The following is a 23,773-nucleotide window of genomic DNA, read 5'->3' on the forward strand; positions in this document are numbered from 1 at the left end:
AAATGTCAACATGCAGATTTCGTCACTGAGAAGGGCAAATATTATGGGGGAAGAGAAAACTTCAACATATCAGATTTTGTCACTGAGAAGCGAAAATATTGTGGGGGAAGAGAAAATGTCAACATGCCAGATTTCGTCACTGAGAAGGGAAAATATTGTGGGAAAAGAGAAAATTTCAACATGTCAGATTTCGTCACTGAAAAGGGCAAATATTGTGGGGAAAGAGAAAATGTCAACATGCCATATTTGTCGCAAAGAAGGGAAAATATTGTGGGGAAAGAAAAAATATCAATATGCCAGATTTTTCGTGAAGGGAAAATATTGTGGGGAAAAAGGAAATGTCAACATGCCAGATTTGGAAAGAAGAGGGGCAAATATTGTGGGGAAAAGGGAAATGTCAACATGCCAGATATGTCACTGAGAAGGGCAAATATTGTGGGGAAAGAGAAAATTTCAACATGCCAGATTTATTGCGGAGAAGGGAAAACATTATCGGGAAAGAGAAAATATGTCATCATGCCAGATTTGTCGCGGAGAAGGGAAAATATTGTGGGGAAATAGAAAATATCAACATGCCAGATTTGTCATGGAGAAGGGCAAATATTTTGGGGAAAGAGAAAATGTTAACATGCCAGATTTCGTCACTGAGAAGGTAAAATATTGTGGGGAAAGAGAAGATGTCATCATGCCAGATTTGTCGCGGAGAAGGGAAGATATCGTGGGGAAAGAGAAAATGTCTACATGCCAGATTTCGTCACTGAGAAAGGAAAATATTTTGGGGAAAGGGAAAATGTCCACATGCCAGATTTGTCACGGAGTTGGTCAAATATTGTGGGGAAAGAGAAAATGTCAACATGCCAGATTTCGTCATTGAGAAGGGCAAATATTTTTTGTGAAAGAGAAAAAGTCAACATGCCAGATTTCGTCACTGAGAAGGGAAAATATTGTGGGGAAAAAGAAAATTGTCAACATGCCAGATTTGTAAAGGAGAAGGGCAAATATTGTGGGGAAAGGGAAAATGTCAACATGCCAGATATGTCACTGAGAAGGGCAGATATTGTGGGAAAAGAGAAAATTTCAACTTGTCTGATTTCGTCACTGTGGGGGTTAAATATTATGGGGAAAAAGAAAATGTCTACATGCCAGATTTCTTCACTGAGTGGGGCAAATATTGTGGGGAAAGAGAAAACTTCAACATGCCAGATTTCGTCACTAAGACGAGCAAATATTGTGGGGCAAAAGAAAATGTCTACATGCCAGATGTCTTCACTGAGTGGGGCAAAAATTGTGGGGAAAGAGAAAACTTCAACATGCCGGATTTCATCGGTAAGACGGGCAAATAATGTGGGGAAAAAGAAAATGTCTACATGCCTGATTCCTTCACTGAGTCGGGCAAATATTGTGGGAAAAGAGAAATCTTCAACATACTGGCTTTCGTCACTAAGAAGGGCAAATATTGTGGGGAAAAAGAAAATGTCTACATGCCAGATTTCTTCACTGATTGAGGCAATTATTTTGGGGAAAGAGGAAACTTCAACATGCCCAATTTTGTCACTGAGAAGCGAAAATATTGTGGGGGAAGAGAAAATGTCAACATGCCAGATTTCGTCACTGAGAAGGGAAAATATTGTGGGAAAAGAGAAAATTTCAACATGTCAGATTTCGTCACTGAGAAGGGCAAATATTGTGGGGAAAGAGAAAATGTCAACATGCCATATTTGTCGCGAAGAAGGGAAAATATTGTGGGGAAAGAAAAAATATCAATATGCCAGATTTTTCGTGAAGGGAAAATATTGTGGGGAAAAAGAAAATGTCAACATGCCAGATTTGGAAAGAAGAGGGGCAAATATTGTGGGGAAAGGGGAATGTCAACATGCCAGATATGTCACTGAGAAGGGCAAATATTGTGGGGAAAGAGAAAATTTCAACATGCCAGATTTATTGCGGAGAAGGGAAAACATTATCGGGAAAGAGAAAATATGTCATCATGCCAGATTTGTCGCGGAGAAGGGAAAATATTGTGGGAAAATAGAAAATATCAACATGCCAGATTTGTCACGGAGAAGGGCAAATATTTTGGGGAAAGAGAAAATGTTAACATGCCAGATTTCGTCACTGAGAAGGGAAAATATTGTGGGGAAAGAGAAGATGTCATCATGCCAGATTTGTCGCGAAGAAGGGAAGATATCGTGGGGAAAGAGAAAATGTCTACATGCCAGATTTCGTCACTGAGAAGGGCAAATATTTTTTGTGAAAGAGAAAAAGTCAACATGCCAGATTTCGTCATTGAGAAGGGAAAATATTGTGGGGAAAAAGAAAATTGTCAACATGCCAGATTTGTAAAGGAGAAGGGCAAATATTGTGGGGAAAGGGAAAATGTCAACATGCCAGATATGTCACTGAGAAGGGCAGATATTGTGGGAAAAGAGAAAATTTCAACTTGTCTGATTTCGTCACTCTGGGGGTTAAATATTATGGGGAAAAAGAAAATGTCTACATGCCAGATTTCTTCACTGAGTGGGGCAAATATTGTGGGGAAAGAGAAAACTTCAACATGCCAGATTTCGTCACTAAGACGAGCAAATATTGTGGGGCAAAAGAAAATGTCTACATGCCAGATGTCTTCACTGAGTGGGGCAAAAATTGTGGGGAAAGAGAAAACTTCAACATGCCGGATTTCATCGGTAAAACGGGCAAATAATGTGGGGGAAAAGAAAATGTCTACATGCCTGATTCCTTCACTGAGTCGGGCAATTATTGTGGGAAAAGAGAAATCTTCAACATGCTGGATTTCGTCACTAAGAAGGGCAAATATTGTGGGGAAAAAGAAAATGTCTACATGCCAGATTTCTTCACTGATTGAGGCAATTATTTTGGGGAAAGAGGAAACTTCAACATGCCCAATTTTGTCACTAACATATGCAAATATTGTCGGGAAAGAAAATGTATACATGTCAGATTCTGTCACCGAGAAGGGCAAATATTATGGGGAAAGGGAAAATGTCAACATGCAGATTTCGTCACTGAGAAGGGCAAATATTATGGGGGAAGAGAAAACTTCAACATATCAGATTTTGTCACTGAGAAGCGAAAATATTGTGGGGGAAGAGAAAATGTCAACATGCCAGATTTCGTCACTGAGAAGGGAAAATATTGTGGGAAAAGAGAAAATTTCAACATGTCAGATTTCGTCACTGAAAAGGGCAAATATTGTGGGGAAAGAGAAAATGTCAACATGCCATATTTGTCGCAAAGAAGGGAAAATATTGTGGGGAAAGAAAAAATATCAATATGCCAGATTTTTCGTGAAGGGAAAATATTGTGGGGAAAAAGGAAATGTCAACATGCCAGATTTGGAAAGAAGAGGGGCAAATATTGTGGGGAAAAGGGAAATGTCAACATGCCAGATATGTCACTGAGAAGGGCAAATATTGTGGGGAAAGAGAAAATTTCAACATGCCAGATTTATTGCGGAGAAGGGAAAACATTATCGGGAAAGAGAAAATATGTCATCATGCCAGATTTGTCGCGGAGAAGGGAAAATATTGTGGGGAAATAGAAAATATCAACATGCCAGATTTGTCATGGAGAAGGGCAAATATTTTGGGGAAAGAGAAAATGTTAACATGCCAGATTTCGTCACTGAGAAGGTAAAATATTGTGGGGAAAGAGAAGATGTCATCATGCCAGATTTGTCGCGGAGAAGGGAAGATATCGTGGGGAAAGAGAAAATGTCTACATGCCAGATTTCGTCACTGAGAAAGGAAAATATTTTGGGGAAAGGGAAAATGTCCACATGCCAGATTTGTCACGGAGTTGGTCAAATATTGTGGGGAAAGAGAAAATGTCAACATGCCAGATTTCGTCATTGAGAAGGGCAAATATTTTTTGTGAAAGAGAAAAAGTCAACATGCCAGATTTCGTCACTGAGAAGGGAAAATATTGTGGGGAAAAAGAAAATTGTCAACATGCCAGATTTGTAAAGGAGAAGGGCAAATATTGTGGGGAAAGGGAAAATGTCAACATGCCAGATATGTCACTGAGAAGGGCAGATATTGTGGGAAAAGAGAAAATTTCAACTTGTCTGATTTCGTCACTGTGGGGGTTAAATATTATGGGGAAAAAGAAAATGTCTACATGCCAGATTTCTTCACTGAGTGGGGCAAATATTGTGGGGAAAGAGAAAACTTCAACATGCCAGATTTCGTCACTAAGACGAGCAAATATTGTGGGGCAAAAGAAAATGTCTACATGCCAGATGTCTTCACTGAGTGGGGCAAAAATTGTGGGGAAAGAGAAAACTTCAACATGCCGGATTTCATCGGTAAGACGGGCAAATAATGTGGGGAAAAAGAAAATGTCTACATGCCTGATTCCTTCACTGAGTCGGGCAAATATTGTGGGAAAAGAGAAATCTTCAACATACTGGATTTCGTCACTAAGAAGGGCAAATATTGTGGGGAAAAAGAAAATGTCTACATGCCAGATTTCTTCACTGATTGAGGCAATTATTTTGGGGAAAGAGGAAACTTCAACATGCCCAATTTTGTCACTGAGAAGCGAAAATATTGTGGGGGAAGAGAAAATGTCAACATGCCAGATTTCGTCACTGAGAAGGGAAAATATTGTGGGAAAAGAGAAAATTTCAACATGTCAGATTTCGTCACTGAGAAGGGCAAATATTGTGGGGAAAGAGAAAATGTCAACATGCCATATTTGTCGCGAAGAAGGGAAAATATTGTGGGGAAAGAAAAAATATCAATATGCCAGATTTTTCGTGAAGGGAAAATATTGTGGGGAAAAAGAAAATGTCAACATGCCAGATTTGGAAAGAAGAGGGGCAAATATTGTGGGGAAAGGGGAATGTCAACATGCCAGATATGTCACTGAGAAGGGCAAATATTGTGGGGAAAGAGAAAATTTCAACATGCCAGATTTATTGCGGAGAAGGGAAAACATTATCGGGAAAGAGAAAATATGTCATCATGCCAGATTTGTCGCGGAGAAGGGAAAATATTGTGGGGAAATAGAAAATATCAACATGCCAGATTTGTCACGGAGAAGGGCAAATATTTTGGGGAAAGAGAAAATGTTAACATGCCAGATTTCGTCACTGAGAAGGTAAAATATTGTGGGGAAAGAGAAGATGTCATCATGCCAGATTTGTCGCGGAGAAGGGAAGATATCGTGGGGAAAGAGAAAATGTCTACATGCCAGATTTCGTCACTGAGAAAGGAAAATATTTTTGGGAAAGGGGAAATGTCCACATGCCAGATTTGTCACGGAGTTGGTCAAATATTGTGGGGAAAGAGAAAATGTAAACATGCCAGATTTCGTCATTGAGAAGGGCAAATATTTTTTGTGAAAGAGAAAAAGTCAACATGCCAGATTTCGTCACTGAGAAGGGAAAATATTGTGGGGAAAAAGAAAATTATCAACATGCCAGATTTGTAAAGGAGAAGGGCAAATATTGTGGGGAAAGGGAAAATGTCAACATGCCAGATATGTCACTGAGAAGGGCAGATATTGTGGGAAAAGAGAAAATTTCAACTTGTCTGATTTCGTCACTGTGGGGGTTAAATATTATGGGGAAAAAGAAAATGTCTACATGCCAGATTTCTTCACTGAGTGGGGCAAATATTGTGGGGAAAGAGAAAACTTCAACATGCCAGATTTCGTCACTAAGACGAGCAAATATTGTGGGGAAAAAGAAAATGTCTACATGCCAGATGTCTTCACTGAGTGGGGCAAAAATTGTGGGGAAAGAGAAAACTTCAACATGCCGGATTTCATCGGTAAGACGGGCAAATAATGTGGGGAAAAAGAAAATGTCTACATGCCTGATTCCTTCACTGAGTCGGGCAAATATTGTGGGAAAAGAGAAATCTTCAACATGCTGGATTTCGTCACTAAGAAGGGCAAATATTGTGGGGAAAAAGAAAAACGTCTACATGCCAGATTTCTTCACTGATTGAGGCAATTATTTTGGGGAAAGAGGAAACTTCAACATGCCCAATTTTGTCACTAACATATGCAAATATTGTCGGGAAAGAAAATGTATACATGTCATATTCTGTCACCGAGAAGGGCAAATATTATGGGGAAAGGAAAAATGTCAACATGCGAGATTTCGTCACTGAGAAGGGCAAATATTGTGGGGAAAGAGACTATTTAAACATATCAGATTTTTCACTGAGAACGGCAAATATTGTGGGGGAAGAGAAAACTTCAACATATTAGATTTTGTCACTGAGAACGACAAATATTGTGGGGGAAGAGAAAATGTCAACATGCCAGATTTCGTCACTGAGAAGGGCAAATATTGTGGGGAAAGAGAAAATGTCAACATGCCATATTTGTCGCGGAGAAGTGAAAATATCGTGGGAAAAGAAAAAATATCAATATGCCAGATTTTTTGCGAAGGGAAAATATTGTGGGGAAAGGGGAAATGTCAACATGCCAGATTTCATCACTGAGAAGGGCAAATATTTTGGGGAAAGAGAAAATGTTAACATGCCAGATTTCGTCACTGAGAAGGGAAAATATTGTAGGGAAAGAGAAAATGTCATCATGCCAGATTTGTCGCGGAAAAGGGAAGATATCGTGGGGAAAGAGAAAATGTCAACATGCCAGATTTCATCACTGAGAAGGGAAAATATTGTGGGGAAAGGAAAAATGTCCACATACCAGATTTGTTGCAGAGAAGGGAAAATTTTATGGGGAAAGGGAAAATGTCCACATGCCAGATTTGTCACGGAGAAGGGCAAATATTTTTGGGAAAGAGAAAATGTTAACATACCAGATTTCGTCACTGAGAAGGGAAAATATTGTGGGGAAAGAGACTATTTCAACATATCAGATTTTTCACTGAAAAGGCCAAATATTGTGGGGGAAGAGAAAACTTCAAATTATCAGATTTTGTCACTGAGAAGGGAAAATATTGTGGGGGAAGAGAAAATGTCAACATGCCAGATTTTGTCACTGAGAAGGGCTAATATTGTGGGAAAAGAGAAAATTTCAACACGTCAGATTTCGTCACTGAGAAGGGCAAATATTGTGGGGAAAGAGAAAATGTCAACATGCCATATTTGTCGCGGAGAAGGGAAAATATCGTGGGGAAAGGGAAAATATCAATATGCCAGATTTTTCGCGAAGGGAAAATATTGTGGGGAAAAAGAAAATTACATCATGACAGATTTGTAAAGGAGAAGGGAAAATATTTTGGAGAAAGGGAAAATGTCAACATGCCAGATATGTCACTGAGAAGGGCAAATATTGTGGGGAAAGAGAAAATGTTAACATGCCAGATTTCGTCACTGAGAAGGGAAAATATTGTGGGGAAAGAGAAAATGTCATCATGCCAGATTTTTTGCGGAGAAGGGAAGATATCGTGGGGAAAGAGAAAATGTCAACCTGCCAGATTTCGTCACTGAGAAGGGAAAATATTGTGGGGAAAGGGAAAATGTCCATATGCCAGATTTGTCACGGAGGAGGTCAAATATTGTGGGGAGAGAGAAAATGTCAACATGCCAGATTTCGTCACTGAGAATGGCAAATATTGTGGGGAAAGAGAAAATGTCAACATGCCAGATTTGTTGCAGAGTAGGAAAAATATTATGGGGAAAGGGAAAATGTCCGCATGCCAGATTTGTCACTGAGGAGGGCAAATATTGGGGGGAAAGAGAAAATGTCAACATGCCAGATTTCGTCACTGAGAATTGCAAATATTGTTTGGGAAAGAGAAAATGTCAACATGCCAGATTTTGTCATTGAGAAGGGAAAATATTGTGGGGAAAGAAAAAATGTCATCATGCCAGATCTGTCGCGGAGAAGGGAAGATATCGTGGGGAAAGAGAAAATGTCAACATGCCAGATTTGTCTCGGAGAAGGGAAAATATTGTGGGGAAAGAGAAAATGTCATCATGCCAGAATTGTCACGGAGAAGGGAAAATTTTGTGGGGGAAGAGAAAATGTTAATATGCCAGATTTGTCGCGGAGAAGGGAAAATATTGTGGGGAAAGAGAAAATGTCAACGTACCAGATTTGTCGCGGAGAAGGAAAAATATTGTGGGGAAAGAGAAAATGTCAACATGCCAGATATGTCACGGAGAAGGGCAAATATTGTTGGGAAAATTAAAATGTCAACATGCTAGATTTCGTCACTGAGAGGGGCAAATATTGTGGGAAAAGAGAAAATGTCAATATGCCAGACTTCCTCACTGAGAGGGGCAAATATTTTTGGGAAAGAGGAAATGTCAACATGCCAGATTTGTCTTGGAGAAGGGAAAATATTGTGGGGAAAGAGAAAATGTCAACGTGCCAGATTTGTCACGAAGGGCAAATATTGTGGGGAAAGAAAATTTAATCATGTCAGATTTGTCACTGAGAAGGGCAAATATTGTGGGGAAAGAGAAAATATTTCAATATGTCAGATTTCGTCACAGTGTTGGGATAATATAGATAATAGATATAGTGATAATATAGGAGTTATAGTATTCAAAACAAATCATTATGCTCATTAATTTCGTAAAGATTTAGTTCCGGTCCACTTAGAAATCAGATAACTTTTTTTTTTTTTTTTATACAAGTATCTCTTTTTTTCTTTTCTTGCGAAACCTTTCCATATATATCTTTTATTTAAAATAATTTATTCTTGACCTATCAACCTAACTACTGCTATTTCTATTTCATACCAGCAAGTCAGTGCAGATTTTTTTTTATAAAATAGGATGTTCATGGCGATTTAAATGTAATAAAAAGTGTAAAAGCTTTAAATCTGGCATAACATTGTTGGAACTTGGATCCTCTTTGAGGGTGTGAGTTACACAGTTGTTGCTGAAACTGAATGTTTGGAACACTAATGGCTTTCGATTCCAGTCACTTGTTACTGTTCACTGGAAAAAAAGAAACTTTATTATAAAGTGAATCATGCTGTGCAATTCATCTGTTTCTCATTACTACAAAGGTAATGCATAATAGTTTAATTAACATTCCAATGATTTTACAGTTAGTGTAATTTTTTGGTGTGAAAATATTCTGATAAAGTGTATTTTATAGCCTAGGCCTATTTTTTTCAGGTTCTAGCAACTTTTTGCTAGATTAGGCTTTCCGTTAGAGTAGGCTTAGCAATGCAGATAGTTGCAGGGCATATCATGGATTTTTTTTTTTTTTTTTTTTTTTTTTTTTTTTTTTGAAATCTGATGATAAATGCAATAAAGTAGTTTTAAATCAAACGACGAAACAAAGGTTCCGAAATAGACACTCCTGTTAATATTGTTTTTGAAATATGATTAAAAAAGCCAATGAAGTAGTCTTAAACGAGACTACGAAACAAAGGTTACAAAATAATCTCTCCTCTTAATGTTGTAGTTACCTAACCTCTACCTACCTTTATCTTAGCTACTCATACTCTAGCTAGCCTTAATTACCTGCTCTTAACCTGCCTACCCATACCTTGCCTATCATTACTTTACCTAACTTTACCTTACCTTACATACCTTGATTTTACATACCCTTATCTTACCTAGCCGTACCTTACCCATCCCTTTCTTATCTAGTCTTATCTTGCCTTCCCTTTTCTTCCCTACTCATACTTTAGCTACCCTACTATCAACCTGCCCACCCACACCTTGCCTACCATCCTTCTACCCACCTAACCTTACCTTAGATACACCCACTTTACCAACTATTATATTATCTTCTCTTACCTTACCTAATCTCATCTTACCTATTTTTACGTTTGCTACCCTTACCTTACGTATTCTTAACCTTGCCTACCATCACCACCTAACCTTACCTTATATACCTTCACTTTACCTACCCCTATCTTACCTTTTCTTACTTGAGCTACCTTTACCAACCTACCCCTAACCTACCTGTCCATACCTTGTCTACCATCATTCTACCTAACCTTACCTTAGATACCCTCATTTGACCGACCCTTATAATATCTACTCTTACCTTACTTACTCTATCTTACCTATGCTTACATCAGCTGCCCTTACCTACCTTTCTCTTAACCTGCCTACCATCATTCTAACTAACCTTACCCAGTCTTATCCTACCTACCCTCCTCTTACGGGCTCTAATTTTACCTATTCTTATCTTACCTACCCTTACCTTACATATTCTTATCTTGCCTAACTTTACCTTACATATTCTTAACCTTGCCTTCCATCACTACCTAACCTTATCTTATATACCATACCTTTACCTATCCTTATGTTACCTAGTCTTATGTTACCTAGTCTTATGTTACCTACCCTTATCTTACCTATTCTTACTTTTGCTGCCGTTACCTTATATCTTATTAACCTTGCCTATCGTCACTACCTAACTTTACCTTATATACCCTCACTTTACCTAGTCTTATCTTACATAGTCTTATCGTATCTAGGCTTATCTTACCTATTCCTATCTTACCTAGGCATATCTTACCTATTCCTTCTTTAGCTATCCTTGTCGTACGTACACTTAACCTTGCCAACTATCACTGTACCTTCCTTATATAGCCTCAATTAACCCACCCTTATCTTACCTACCATTATCCGAAGACTGTCTTGTTTTCAAAGTGCTTTGATAATGTGGACCTGACAAACAACGAATAGTATGTGGTGTGAAATGAGGAATGCCTTAGAATGTATACAATGGAATAAATGTGAAGGTCTTGTAGAGAGTAGGTTCAGTTGCTGTATGGGACCAGAAAAGCAGTCCTTAAAGTGAAGTAAATAAGTATCTAGTCTTATATGATCTATCCCTACACCTCATCTGCCCTTATCTTACTTATCCTTACACCTTATCTGCTCTTATCTTACTTATCCTTATATCTTATCTACCCTTATCTTACTTACCCCTATACATTATCTACCCTTTGCTGACCTACCCTTGCCTTAACTAACTTGCCCTTATTTTACCCCACCTCACCTTACTTAACATACCCTTAGTTTACTTTACCTTACTTAACATACTCATGTTTTACTTTACCTTACTTACCATACTCCTATTTTACTTTACCTTAATTAACATATTCATGTTTTACTTTACCTTACTTAACACACTCCTATTTTACTTTACCTTACTTACCATACTCCTATTTTACTTTACCTTATATACCCTTATTTTACCTTACTTTACCCAACATACCCTTAGCTTACCTTACGTTACCTTACCCAACATACCATTATTTTACCTTACTTTATCTAACATACCCTTATTTTACCTTGCCTACCCAACATATCCTTATTTTACCTCACCTACCCAACATATCCTTATTTTACCTTACCTTGCCTTTTTTTTTACCCCACCCCACCTTACCTTAGTTTAGCTTAGCTAACCCACCCTTAGCTTAGCTAACCTACCTTTAGCTAACCTACCCTTAGCTTAGCTAACCTACCCTTAGCTTAGCTTACCATAGCTAACCTACCCTTAGCTTAGCTTACCATAGCTAACCTATCCTTAGCTTAGCTTACCATAGCTAACCTATCCTTAGCTTAGCTTAACATAGCTAACCTATCCTTAGCTTACCTTAACATAGCTAACCTATCCTTAGCTTAGCTTAGCTTAACATAGCTAACCTATCCTTAGCTTAGCTTAACATAGCTAACCTATCCTTAGCTTACCTTAACATAGCTAACGTATCCTTAGCTTACCTTAACATAGCTAACCTATCCTTAGCTTACCTTAACATAGCTAACCTATCCTTAGCTTACCTTAACATAGCTAACCTATCCTTAGCTTAGCTTAGCTTAACATAGCTAACCTATCTTTAGCTTAGCTTAGCTTAACATAGCTAACTTATCCTTACCATAGCTAACCTATCCTTAGCTTAGCTTACCATAGCTAACCTATCCTTAGCTTAGCTTACCATAGCTAACCTATCCTTAGCTTAGCTTACCATAGCTAACCTATCCTTAGATTAGTTTAACATAGCTAACCTATCCTTAGCTTAGCTTACCATAGCTAACCTATCCTTAGCTTAGCTTACCATAGCTAACCTATTCTTAGCTTAGTTTAACATAGCTAACCTACCCTTAGCTTAGTTTAACATAGCTAACCTATCCTTAGATTAGCTTAACATAGCTAACCTATCCTTAGCTTAGCTTAGCTTAACATAGCTAACCTATCCTTAGCTTAGCTTAGCTTAGCTTAACATAGCTAACCTATCCTTAGATTAGCTTAGCTTAACATAGCTAACCTATCCTTAGCTTAGCTTAGCTTAGCTTAACATAGCTAACCTATCCTTAGCTTAGCTTAGCTTAGCTTAACATAGCTAACCTATCCTTAGCTTAGCTTACCATAGCTAACCTATCCTTAGCTTAGCTTACCATAGCTAACCTATCCTTAGCTTACCATAGCTAACCTATCCTTAGCTTACCATAGCTAGCCTATCCTTAGCTTACCATAGCTAGCCTATCCTTAGCTTAGCTTTCTATGGCTAGCCTACCCTTCACTTAACTTGCCACAGCTAATCTACCCTGCGCTTAGCTTACCATAGCTAGCCCACCCTTCGCTTAACCTGCCACAACTAATATACCCTTAGCTTAGCTTATCATAGCTACCCCACCCTTCGCTTAACCTGCCACAGCTAATCTACCCTTAGCTTAGCTAGCCTACCCTTATTTTAGCTTTCATTAACCTATTTTTATCTCTCTTTAGCTTTCCTTACCTTACCTAACCTTACCTTACTTAACCTACCTATTCTACAATATCATTTTTGAGCTTTAACCGAGTGCAGTAAATATACAATCAAAGTAATAGGTACACCTAAGTTTTTTATTCCTTCAACTAACCTAAAAGTTCCTCCAAATCCATAAACTAACCATCAAGCTGCACTAATTCCAAAAACTAACCAATGAGCTCCTCTGATTCCTTGAACTAACCTATAAGATCCTCTGATTCCTATCTCACCTCGTGTGATCCACAACCTAATCCTCTCTACACCTTTGGGCAAAAATACTTTATACATTGCTCAATTCAATTGTCTAAGTAAGGTTTTACGTGTATATTCAATGAAACTGTAAGTAAACTAGTATTATATAGTGAAATTAGTTAGTTTCAGAAGACTAACCAATCAGGATTATGTTGCATTTGCAGAATTTTTCTCAGAGAAAAACCTGGAAATTTCATTTGTTCCGTAACCGAAATACAAACCACGCTATTTACAATGGGTTTACCTTTTAGCGCAGCTGAAATGGCGAGCCATTAGAATTTAACAAGGGTGTATTACCCCCGCGCTAGTTAGCGGGGGTTAGGGGAGTGGTAGCTACTTGGAGGAAAAATAACTGAGATGCCCTGACCCGGATTAAGGGAAGCCAGGTTTTTACCCTTCGAACTGTCAGTTCTTGATCCTTCAAGTTAATCTCTGTCACTGTATTGGAATTTGTAGTCAGTTCTATTCAGACCTTTGTTTAGAGACGGTAACCCTTATTGTGCTTTCATTAGCGAGGGCTCCTTCCTGTGCTGCTCTTGGTTGTACGAAAAAAATCAGTTGCCTGCCTTTAGGCAAAAATCAGTAACAACAGTTGTGAGATTATCACAAGCTGTGTTCAATGTCATCCAAAGACGGCTATAAAGGTCAACGACTTTACTGTAGTTCATTATTCCATGGAGTTTGTAACTGATTCACCAATAAGTTGAGCAACAAGTTTAACATTATTATTTTTTTTTTTTTAAGTATATTTTTTTAAGTATTACAGGAAGGGACCATCGGTAATAAAATAGCACAAGTAAATAGTTATCAGCTAAAAATAAAGGTCTGAGTAAAACAGACTAAGTACCAGTACGCTGTCGGAGGATTAACTTGGGATTGAGATTTGACAGTTTGAAGGGGTGAATCTGGCCAAACCCTGCCCTCACGGGTTCAGGAAAGAATTCTGAGTCAGGGCATCTCCAGTAGTATTAATCCTCCTAGGGTAGCTAGCTACCCCTCCCCCCCCCCCCCCTCACACACAGATGAATGCTCACCTTCACTTTTGGCTCGGACTGTGACAGACGTCTCTGTCTTGGTCCTCTCTTGGCAGCCATTGTTTGTTTTGTCTTTACTTAATTGCTTACTTTTCATTTACTCAATATATATGTAAACATGTTTTCATGTTTGTATATATATTTGAGTATAGAAATCAGTAAGTTTCCTTTTCAGAGTTGTGTGTGTAGTGTACGATATCTACGTGGAGTCCTCGGCAGTTAGGCCACCACGGAGTAATTTTATGGGTGGCGATCGAGTTTGACTTATGTCTTTTTCTCTCTCTCTCTCTCTTGAGGTCGTTCACCCTTTTACTACGTGTTACTACGCCCTTGCAGCTTCCTTTCCGTGTGGGGGGGTTGCTACGCCGTACGTTTGTCTCAATTAGTTTATGAATCTAATTGTAGTTGTTTTTTTTTTCAGCTTGTAGAACGATTCCTTTCGGGGTTTTCGTTCTTTCTTTAGTGGTCATTCATTTTTAAATTACATAATTACATAGTTACATAATTATAATTGTTATAATTCTGTTTAGGTTACAGCTCTCCTTCCGTGAGTGTAAGTGGTTGTGAGGGCACGTGCCTGTTGTATAATTCTTGTTTCCTTTCCCTCGGGATTCCTCTTCGGAGCCTTCCCGGGGGAATGAATGTCTACTAATGTTTTTTTGTTTTTTGTTTTTTTACAGTTACCGATCTAGTTCGTTTCTGTAATATGGCAACGGTGTGAGCTGTCTTGTTGAGGCCTGGGGATTCGGCTGTTGCTGCCTCCCCCCTTGTATTTTCGTCAGGGGCGTGTCTCCTTCTACTGGAAGTACTCCCGTGACGACGGACAGCTCTCCAGTTCATTTTAGAACACTCAGGAGGCTTGCCTCCTTGGGCGGGTAACTTTCCTTCCGAGGGAAGTTTTTCCTGTCCAGGCTTGAGTTTTTCCCCTTTTGGGGGGTTCTTCTCTTGCCTTTTTTTTCGTGCGACTATGCTCTTGGTGCTGAGCGATCACACCTGCAGTTTCGCTCAAGGGGCTGGGCAACTGCAGGAGCTCCTCTTCGGAGGATTCCTCCTTTTAGGTCACTGGCTGACCAGTCTCTTCTACGAAGTGTTTCTCTTTCGTTCGCGAGAGTACACTCATAGAGACTCCTCTTCGGAGGATTCTTCTGTTGCGGTTGCTGTAGGCCTTCCTCGCCGTAAGGCCCACCGTCCGCTTCGTCGTAAGGGCCTCTCATCTCCCTATAAGGGTGCTAAGAGGCGCCTTTTTGAATCTCCGTTTGCAGCCTACAACTCCTTTTTCTTGATCTTCCGTCTTGGTGCAGATGGACAGCAGTCTGGTCTCGTCTTCCGACGGGCAACGGTCTTCCCGACGGACAACGGTCTTCATACGGACATCAGTCTCCCGGCGGACAGACAACGGTCTTCCGACGGACATCAGTCTCCCGGCGGACAGACAACGGTCTTCCGACGGACATCAGTCTCCCGGCGGACAACGATCCCTTCGGGGCAAAGGGTTGCCTCCCACGGGGGTTCTTCCCTTGCGTGTCAGGGTTCCCCTGCGCGCCCTTCTGCTGTGTTCTCTCCTGCTCCTGCTCAGTGTTAGCGCACAGGCGCTCTCCTGCTCATCAGCGCTCTCCTGTTCGTCAGCGCTCTCATAATGATCATCCCTGCTGTTCCTGTTGGTTCCTGTTACGCGCCCTGTGCGCCCACGTTCGCCCTCGTGATCTAGAACTTCAGTTCAGGTCGAGGTCAAGGACTCTTCTTCTGCGCAGGCTTCCACTCGTAGCCTTCAGCTCGTCAGCGATCATCAGCTCGCCAGCGATCACCTGTTTCTCGGCTATCTCCGGATCGCCCGCGTGTGTTACAGCCGGCACGCCAACGTTCTCCAACACTTCTGAAGGAACATGGTTCGCCAGCTACTAGCTCACCTGCGCATGCTGCTCGCCATCGCGCGACCGCCCACCTGAGGATGCTGCTCGCCCTCGCGCGACCGCCCACCTGCGGATGCTGCTCGCCCTCGCGCGACCGCCCACCTGCGGATGCTGCTCGCCCTCGCGCGACCGCCCACCTGCGGATGCTGCTCGCCCTCGCGCGACCGCCCACCTGCGCATGCTGCTCGCCCTCGCGCGACCGCCCACCTGCGCATGCTGCTCGCCCTCGCGCGACCGCCCACCTGCGCATGCTGCTCGCCCTCGCGCGACCGCCCACCTGCGGATGCTGCTCGCCCTCGCGCGACCGCCCACCTGCGCATGCTGCTCGCCCTCGCGCGACCGCCCACCTGCGGATGCTGCTCGCCCTCGCGCGACCGCCCACCTGCGCATGCTGCTCGCCCTCGCGCGACCGCCCACCTGCGCATGCTGCTCGCCCTCGCGCGACCGCCCACCTGCGCATGCTGCTCGCCCTCGCGCGACCGCCCACCTGCGCATGCTGCTCGCCCTCGCGCGACCGCCCACCTGCGCATGCTGCTCGCCCTCGCGCGACCGCCCACCTGCGCATGCTGCTCGCCCTCGCGCGACCGCCCACCTGCGCATGCTGCTCGCCCTCGCGCGACCGCCCACCTGCGCATGCTGCTCGCCCTCGCGCGACCGCCCACCTGCGCATGCTGCTCGCCCTCGCGCGACCGCCCACCTGCGGATGCTGCTCGCCCTCGCGCGACCGCCCACCTGCGCATGCTGCTCGCCCTCGCGCGACCGCCCACCTGCGGATGCTGCTCGCCCTCGCGCGACCGCCCACCTGCGCATGCTGCTCGCCCTCGCGCGACCGCCCACCTGCGCATGCTGCTCGCCCTCGCGCGACCGCCCACCTGCGCATGCTGCTCGCCCTCGCGCGACCGCCCACCTGCGCATGCTGCTCGCCCTCGCGCGACCGCCCACCTGCGCATGCTGCTCGCCCTCGCGCGACCGCCCACCTGCGCATGCTGCTCGCCCTCGCGCGACCGCCCACCTGCGCATGCTGCTCGCCCTCGCGCGACCGCCCACCTGCGCATGCTGCTCGCCCTCGCGCGACCGCCCACCTGCGCATGCTGCTCGCCCTCGCGCGACCGCCCACCTGCGCATGCTGCTCGCCCTCGCGCGACCGCCCACCTGCGCATGCTGCTCGCCCTCGCGCGACCGCCCACCTGCGCATGCTGCTCGCCCTCGCGCGACCGCCCACCTGCGCATGCTGATCGCCATCGCGCGACCGCCCACCTGCGCATGCTGATCGCCATCGCGCGACCGCCCACCTGCGCATGCTGATCGCCATCGCGCGACCGCCCACCTGCGCATGCTGCTCACCATCGCGTCGACATGCCACAACGCGCCATCGCCAACCTGCACGTTAGCCCTCACCAGCTCACCACCGATCGCCTGTTGATCCATATCGCCAGCGGTCTTCTTCGCCCACGCGGCAGCGCGTTTCCTCGCCATCGCGCTAACGCTTGCGTTCGCCGCCTCGGACTCGCGCTCATTCATCTGCCCACCCTCGCGACCGCTCGCCTGCGCGCCCGCGCGACCGTTCGCCTGCGCGCCCCGCGCGACCGTTCGCCTGCGCGACCGTTCGCCTGCGCGCCCCGCGCGACCGTTCGCCTGCGCGCCCCGCGCGACCGTTCGCCTGCGCGCCCGCGCGACCTCTCGCCTGCGCGACCTCTCGCCTGCGCGACCTCTCGCCTGCGCGACCTCTCGCCTGCGCGACCTCTCGCCTGCGCGACCTCTCGCCTGCGCGACCGCTCTCCTGCGCGACCGCTTGCCTCTGCGCCCGCGCGTTCATTCGCCTGCGCGCCCACACGCCCACGTGCCCGCACGTCTAAGCTCATGCGCGTCCGCGCCCATGCTCTCCAATGTTCGCCCGCGCGCGAACCAACGGTTTTCCATCGCGCGGACGGACGGTGTTCCGTCGCGCGAACCGACGGTGTTCCGTCGCGCGAACTGACGGTGTTCCGTCGCGCGAACCGACGGTGTTCCGTCGCGCGAACCGACGGTGTTCCGTCGCGCGAACCGACGGTGTTCCGTCGCGCGAACCGACGGTGTTCCGTCGCGCGAACCGACGGTGTTCCGTCGCGCGAACCGACGGTGTTCCGTCGCTCGAACCTACAGTGTTTCTTCGCACAAACGTCGGCTTATTTCTTGCAGTATCCATTGCTCGTCTATGGGTTATCGCTTGCCGACCACCAGCTCTCGCCCTTCCTACCACGCTCGCCCTCCTACCACGCTCGCCCTCCTACCACGCTCGCCCTCCTACCACGCTCGCCCTCCTACCACGCTCGCCCTCCTTCTGCGCTCGCCCTCCTTCTGCGCTCTTTCGCTCACCTTCGTTTGCGTTCCTGCGTTACCGCGCATGGGCGCTTCCACGTTCGCCCACGCGCAAATCTTTGAATTACCATCGCGCGAGCTCCAGGGCGATTGCGACCACGATTCCCATTGGGGTTTTCGCAGCATGGCCAGCCTGGCGAGTTCTTCTGGAGCATATTTCCAGAACACGGCCTCACCCCGTAAACGCAGAGCATGGCACTTGCAAGAATAGGAGAAACTTCAGGGAGATCTGAGCAACACTCCTCTTTCCAGAACCTGGGTTGGCCCTTCCACGTCATTCCCTGGAAGGATTTTTGGCGGGGGGGCTTTCCGTTTGAGATTTCTCCATCGGACAAGGGGTGACTGCTTACCCCTTCCTCTGGGGGCTTACCAGGTCCTTTCCCTCCTCGGTTGCGGCCCGAGGTTTGGTTCAAGGAAGCTACAGGAAGATCATGGGTACTTTCCTCCTCTCGAGCTCAGGCACCTTGGCCTTTCGTCGTTAAGTATCTAACTTGCGGACAAGCTCGATGTTGTACCATCTGGACGCGCTGACTGAGGGCTTCCTTCGGGTGTCTCATCTGTGGAGGTCGACGACCTCAGACACCCTTCCATCCTTGAGAAGAGTTTGTTTGTGCCCAAGGACAGAGACTTAGACAGCGGCTGTGTGGAGGAAATTGACTTCCGTTTTCACTCCTCCAAGGCGCTTTCTTCCAGACTCTGCAGGGCTCCAGCGCCCTTTTCTTTCAACCACGTCAGCCTAAGTTATCGGCTACGACAACTGGGACAAGGTGTCCAATTGCAGTTTCCTCCTGTCAGGAACAGATGGCACGGGAGGCTCCCCCGGGGGGGCATAGTCCTAAAAGGAGCGGCAGAGTTCATGAACTCTAGGATTGCAGGTTTTTCGCTGGGAGGATGCTTAAGGTTACTCATCCGAATGACAGCTTCCCGATGCCCATTCCCGCACAATCTCTGTGATCAGCCAAGGATATCGCGCCTGCCGTCTCTGTCAGCGAATTCAGTGTCTCTGAACCTCTATGCCATAGTGTTAGCAAGAGTTGCCCGGTTGGGCAGAATGATCCATACCTTAGGCGAAGGTCTTCCATAGGATCATCGACGGCTTCACCCCCGGCCTCTTCAGTCGATCCTTTCTTGTAAGGAAGGATCTGAGAGGGGAGTTCCGTAGTCGACCTCTCAGCCCTGATCAAGTTTGTCGAACAAACTTCGGCCAGCGTAGAACAGCAGAATCGATCAGACTGGTAACGAGGCGACAGGACTCCTTAAACCCTGGATCGGAAGGACGGGTACTTTGTTTCCATTCCTTCCATCTTCCAGGGAGCTCGTCGAATTCAGCCTAGACTGCAAGTATTCCTGCTTATGATGCTGCAGTGTGGCTATCCCACCGTGGCATAGCAGGTTTTTTTCCCCAGAGACCTCTCCCTGCCTTCCTCATGGCCGCTCAGGTGCAGGCTTCCGCCGCCTCTGCTGTTTGGAGGGCTGGTCAACTCCGGTAGGCTCGGGTTCGACCTTCTTCAGCGCCGGGACCAGCTTCCGGATGCTTACCATGAGTGTGGGGTCATGGTATTTTGCTTGGAGCCTTCTCTTCTTCTGCCTCAACATCTAGAGTATCTGGCCATGATATTGAGTCAACGGCCTTACCACGTGGAAACCCCGCTTCTCGTCTGTCCAGCGAGGTTAAGCAACGTCGGTTCTGGTCGGTACTTGGATGGGTGACCACCTGGGGACGCCAGATTCTGTTACCACATCCTCCGAGCCTTCCTTTCAGTTGACTGTGGCAAGACTGAGGAGAGTCGCAGTACCTGTTCTCAGTCGAGCAGAGCTTTCAGCCCTACCTTGGAACGTTTCCTAGTTCTCCTTTTCTCATTGACCCGTCTATAGTTCGAACGGTCGCCTCAGGATAAGTTCCATGTGGGGCGGTCCAAGTTCCGGTGGCTTCAGGCAACGTTTAACCGGACTTCCTGGCCCCTATGGGACCAGCGGAACTATTAGACCTGCAATGGGTGTTGACCTATGGAGCCTCTTGATGGTAGTGGATATTCTCGTCCTTTCCCCACATTCTTGATGCTGTTCTCGGACTCGTCAAAGGAAAGGGGGGGCATGTTCCGGTCCAGGCCTATGGTCAAGACCTGAAGGATACCTCTCCATCATTCAGGCAGGCTTAGGGGCCTTAGTCTGGCCCCTCTACAGATCCTACAGCTCCTGCCGAGTCGCCCCGTGCGTGTCGACTTCATGATTCTGGCGTATTCTAACCAGCAGGGGACGCATTTTCACACCTTCACATCTTGCAGTAGAGATACCGGGATGATTGAGATTCTCTCAATACCACCATCAGCTCTCTCATTCCAGGCAGGGGAATGTTCTCTCCGACTATCCGAGCAGAGCCTCGTAGAGAGAGTGTACCTGGGGGTCTTTGACTTTGGGTAACCAGCAAGTCCTGGTCTGGGGGACCTGATCGCGACAGCTTGGAACCTCAAGCTTCCACTGTTCTTCCCCCCAGTCTCAGACCCCGAGACTCTGGCAAGATGCATTCCGGTGATGGTGGGGCAACTTCGACGCCTGCGTCTTCCCTCCTTTTTGTCTGTGGACAATGGGTCTCAACAAGACCAGGTTGTCTGTCAACCTTTCAATGGGAGAGCTCCACTGGGACTATGCGCAGAACGGTTTCTGGACCCTCTGCTTCCCCTGACGGAACTCACGGGAGAGCTTCTCCCACGGCGCAGACTACTCAAACAACCACACTGCGACATCTCTCCCGAACCGGGGCGTCGCTTCGGCTTCATGCCTGGAGACACTACGCCTCCTCCTCAAGAGGAGACAACCCGCTACAGTCGCGGTACGGAGGTCGCGTCATCTGCGATAGTCATCCGCAGGGGTCTTCCAGGCAAAGTGAAGAGTCTAAGGTGGTTGGTGCCGTGGGAGATATACCTCTTCCCTTGAGGCCTCTTCTCCAGCAATAACGGTCTTATTGCCTTTCGGCGGGAGGAAACTCCTTTCCGCTCTCGGCAATGAAGCCTGTCCCTCAGCCTTTCCCTGACCTTCAGGCTTAAAGGAATAACTTTTTCCTGCCCGCTGGATCTTTCCTCGCTCATGCGAAGCTACGATTGTCCCTGCCCTAGTCGGAGGAAGACCTCCAACTTGGAGCATGGCTCGAACTTTTAGTCCTTTAAGAGATCTTCTCAAGACCCTTTACGACAGGCCTCGGATTGTATTCCGCCTTGGGTCTCCTGCTCACTCTGGCCTCGGCCAGTGTGTAAGCAATCTTCTTGGTCTCGTACGACTCCCCCTTTCTAGGGAAGAGGGGAAGGCAACATTCAGGTTCACTCCTGAGTTGTTGGCTAGACTCAGAATCTGGGGGTCCCGGCCCTTCGGTCCAATTCCTTCAAGATTTCGAGTCTCCATTCTGTATCTGATGTCCCAAGACCTTTTCTTTCTTGCCAGTAAAGGAATCGAGAGGTTAGCTTTGGGAACAGCTGCAGTTTGTCCTCAGTTGCAGCCGATTTGGGAGCACAAGGAGGACACGGGGGAGAGTCACCAGTATACCTCTTCAGCCCGGACTCAAGGACATTCATCTCGACCTGTCTCCAGACACTCCCCCGTCACGTCGCCCTACAGCATGATGCTGGATACATCGCAACGTCCCTCGCCTTCGAGTAATACTACTCTGTGACGCAGGTGCTACAAGCTGGAGTCTGGAAGCGTCTAATGACCTTCGCAACCCGCTTCCTGCAGGGCGTGACCCACAGGAGTCTCGATACGTTTTCTATCGCTCTGTGGTGGCTACACAACAGCTGGTCTAACCTCAGGCTCCTTTTTGGACAGGTAGCAGAAGGTTGAGGGCATTGTTATCAGGTTTTAGTCTGCATGAACGAAAGAAGTATGTCTGGCCCTTATTTCTTTCTTCATCATCCCCTCTACGGGGAGGCAGCATCCTGGTCTCTGCATAGCTGACCTCGAACCTCTGCTGGCCCTTATTTCTTTCTTCATCATCCCCTCTACGGGGAGGCAGCATCCTGGTCTCTGCATAGCTGACCTCGAACCTCTGCAGGTAAACCATGCTTCCTTGTGTTCCGAGTATTGAGTCAATACTGTCGCGTCCCCCATACCCTGATGAGGTGGTATTGGGAACGTCCTAACCCAGAGTTCCTTCTGGAACTCCAGGTCAACTGCCTAGGACGGGTCACACTTCTTCCTTCACACACAAGCTTATGTAGGCCACACGGTTCCTTGCGGAGCAAGGAGCTTGTGAGGTGCAGGGACTCCTTTTCTCGAGTGCGACTCACTCGGATTCTTAGTCCCCGGGTAAAGCCAAAGCCAGTATGGCTGGGGACTTTCCACCCTACCTAATGGGTAAGTCACCCATTGTAAATAGCGTGGTTTGTATTTCGGTTATGGAACAAATGACAAATTCGAAGATAATTTGTATTTTTCCTAACCATACAAACCTTAGCTATTTACACACATTTGCCCGCCAGCCCTGTCCCCCAAGACAAGTCCTACCTCTAAGTGAAAGTGAGCATTCATCTGTGTGTGAGGGGGGGGAGGGGTAGCTAGCTACCACTCCCCTACCCCCAGCTAACTAGCGCGGGGGTAATACACCCTCGTTAAATTCTAATGGCTCGCCATTTCAGCTGCGCTAAAAGGTAAACCCATTGTAAATAGCTAAGGTTTGTATGGTTAGGAAAAATACAAATTATCTTCGAATTTGTCATATTTTGTTTAACCATGGCTAGCTGGTTCTGGTACTGGTTTTGGTGGCGTTGGGTGAAATAGATAAAAAAATACTTATATTGTCAAGTTGAACAGTTTGCTTAAATGTATTCAGTAGATAGTTGGAATGGTAATGGTATGATATTTCCATATCATGGCAAATAAGAATTTACGATTAGGTATGGGTGTGAACAGGATTTTTCTTTGCCTGTTTTTGTATCATTCAATAAAAATGTGAACAGCAATACTGTTTCCACAAGTAAATATTGTTTACTTCCGCCACAATATACAAACCTTTTCGCTTTTTACATTGGAGATTATTTCAGCGAAAGCTGTAACTACCCAAAAAACTTTTTAGTAAGGTATAACCACCCATTGCTAATTGGCACCGGTGGGATAGCTGAGATAACTAGCCACCAGACTCACACCGCCACTGATGAAAAGCCACCACTTTTTATTTTGGCATGGTGAAGAAGAGATGTTCTCTCTCTCTCTCTCTCTCTCTCTCTCTCTCTCTCTCTCTCTCTCTCTCTCTCTCTCTCTCTCTCTCTCTCTCTCTCTCTCTCCATCAATAATTAATAAACTACTATAAAAATTTTTGGGGCGTGGTCATCTTTCCAATTGGGGTTTGGTGGGCTTCTTACTCCGTTGTCTCATTCCCTCTACATTTTCTCTACTTGTTCATCCTCCTCCGGAGAACTAACGAATAGAAGGATGACAAACTGACCCCGGAACTACTCTTTAAGTGTGACCACCATTGCTTCCCTTAGCGAGGGAGCCTCTCTTGTTTTTGCCTGCAGCAACTCCTGCCTTCTTTGGGGTTTTGGGATATCTTGCAA

At 45.7% G+C, this 23,773-nt stretch overlaps 1 long non-coding RNA gene across 1 annotated transcript in view; it reads left to right on the forward strand.

Moving 5' to 3' along the window:
- Positions 1-8,802: 8,802 nt before the first annotated feature.
- The window catches only part of LOC137658732 (uncharacterized), a 32,475-nt gene continuing 17,504 nt past the window's right edge, over positions 8,803-23,773 (forward strand). The window contains exon 1 of the long non-coding RNA XR_011047404.1: positions 8,803-8,965. This is a non-coding gene — a long non-coding RNA (uncharacterized lncRNA). The remainder of the gene's footprint in view (positions 8,966-23,773) is intronic.

This window comes from Palaemon carinicauda, chromosome 1, assembly GCF_036898095.1.
Source record: "Palaemon carinicauda isolate YSFRI2023 chromosome 1, ASM3689809v2, whole genome shotgun sequence".
NCBI lineage: Eukaryota > Metazoa > Arthropoda > Malacostraca > Decapoda > Palaemonidae > Palaemon > Palaemon carinicauda.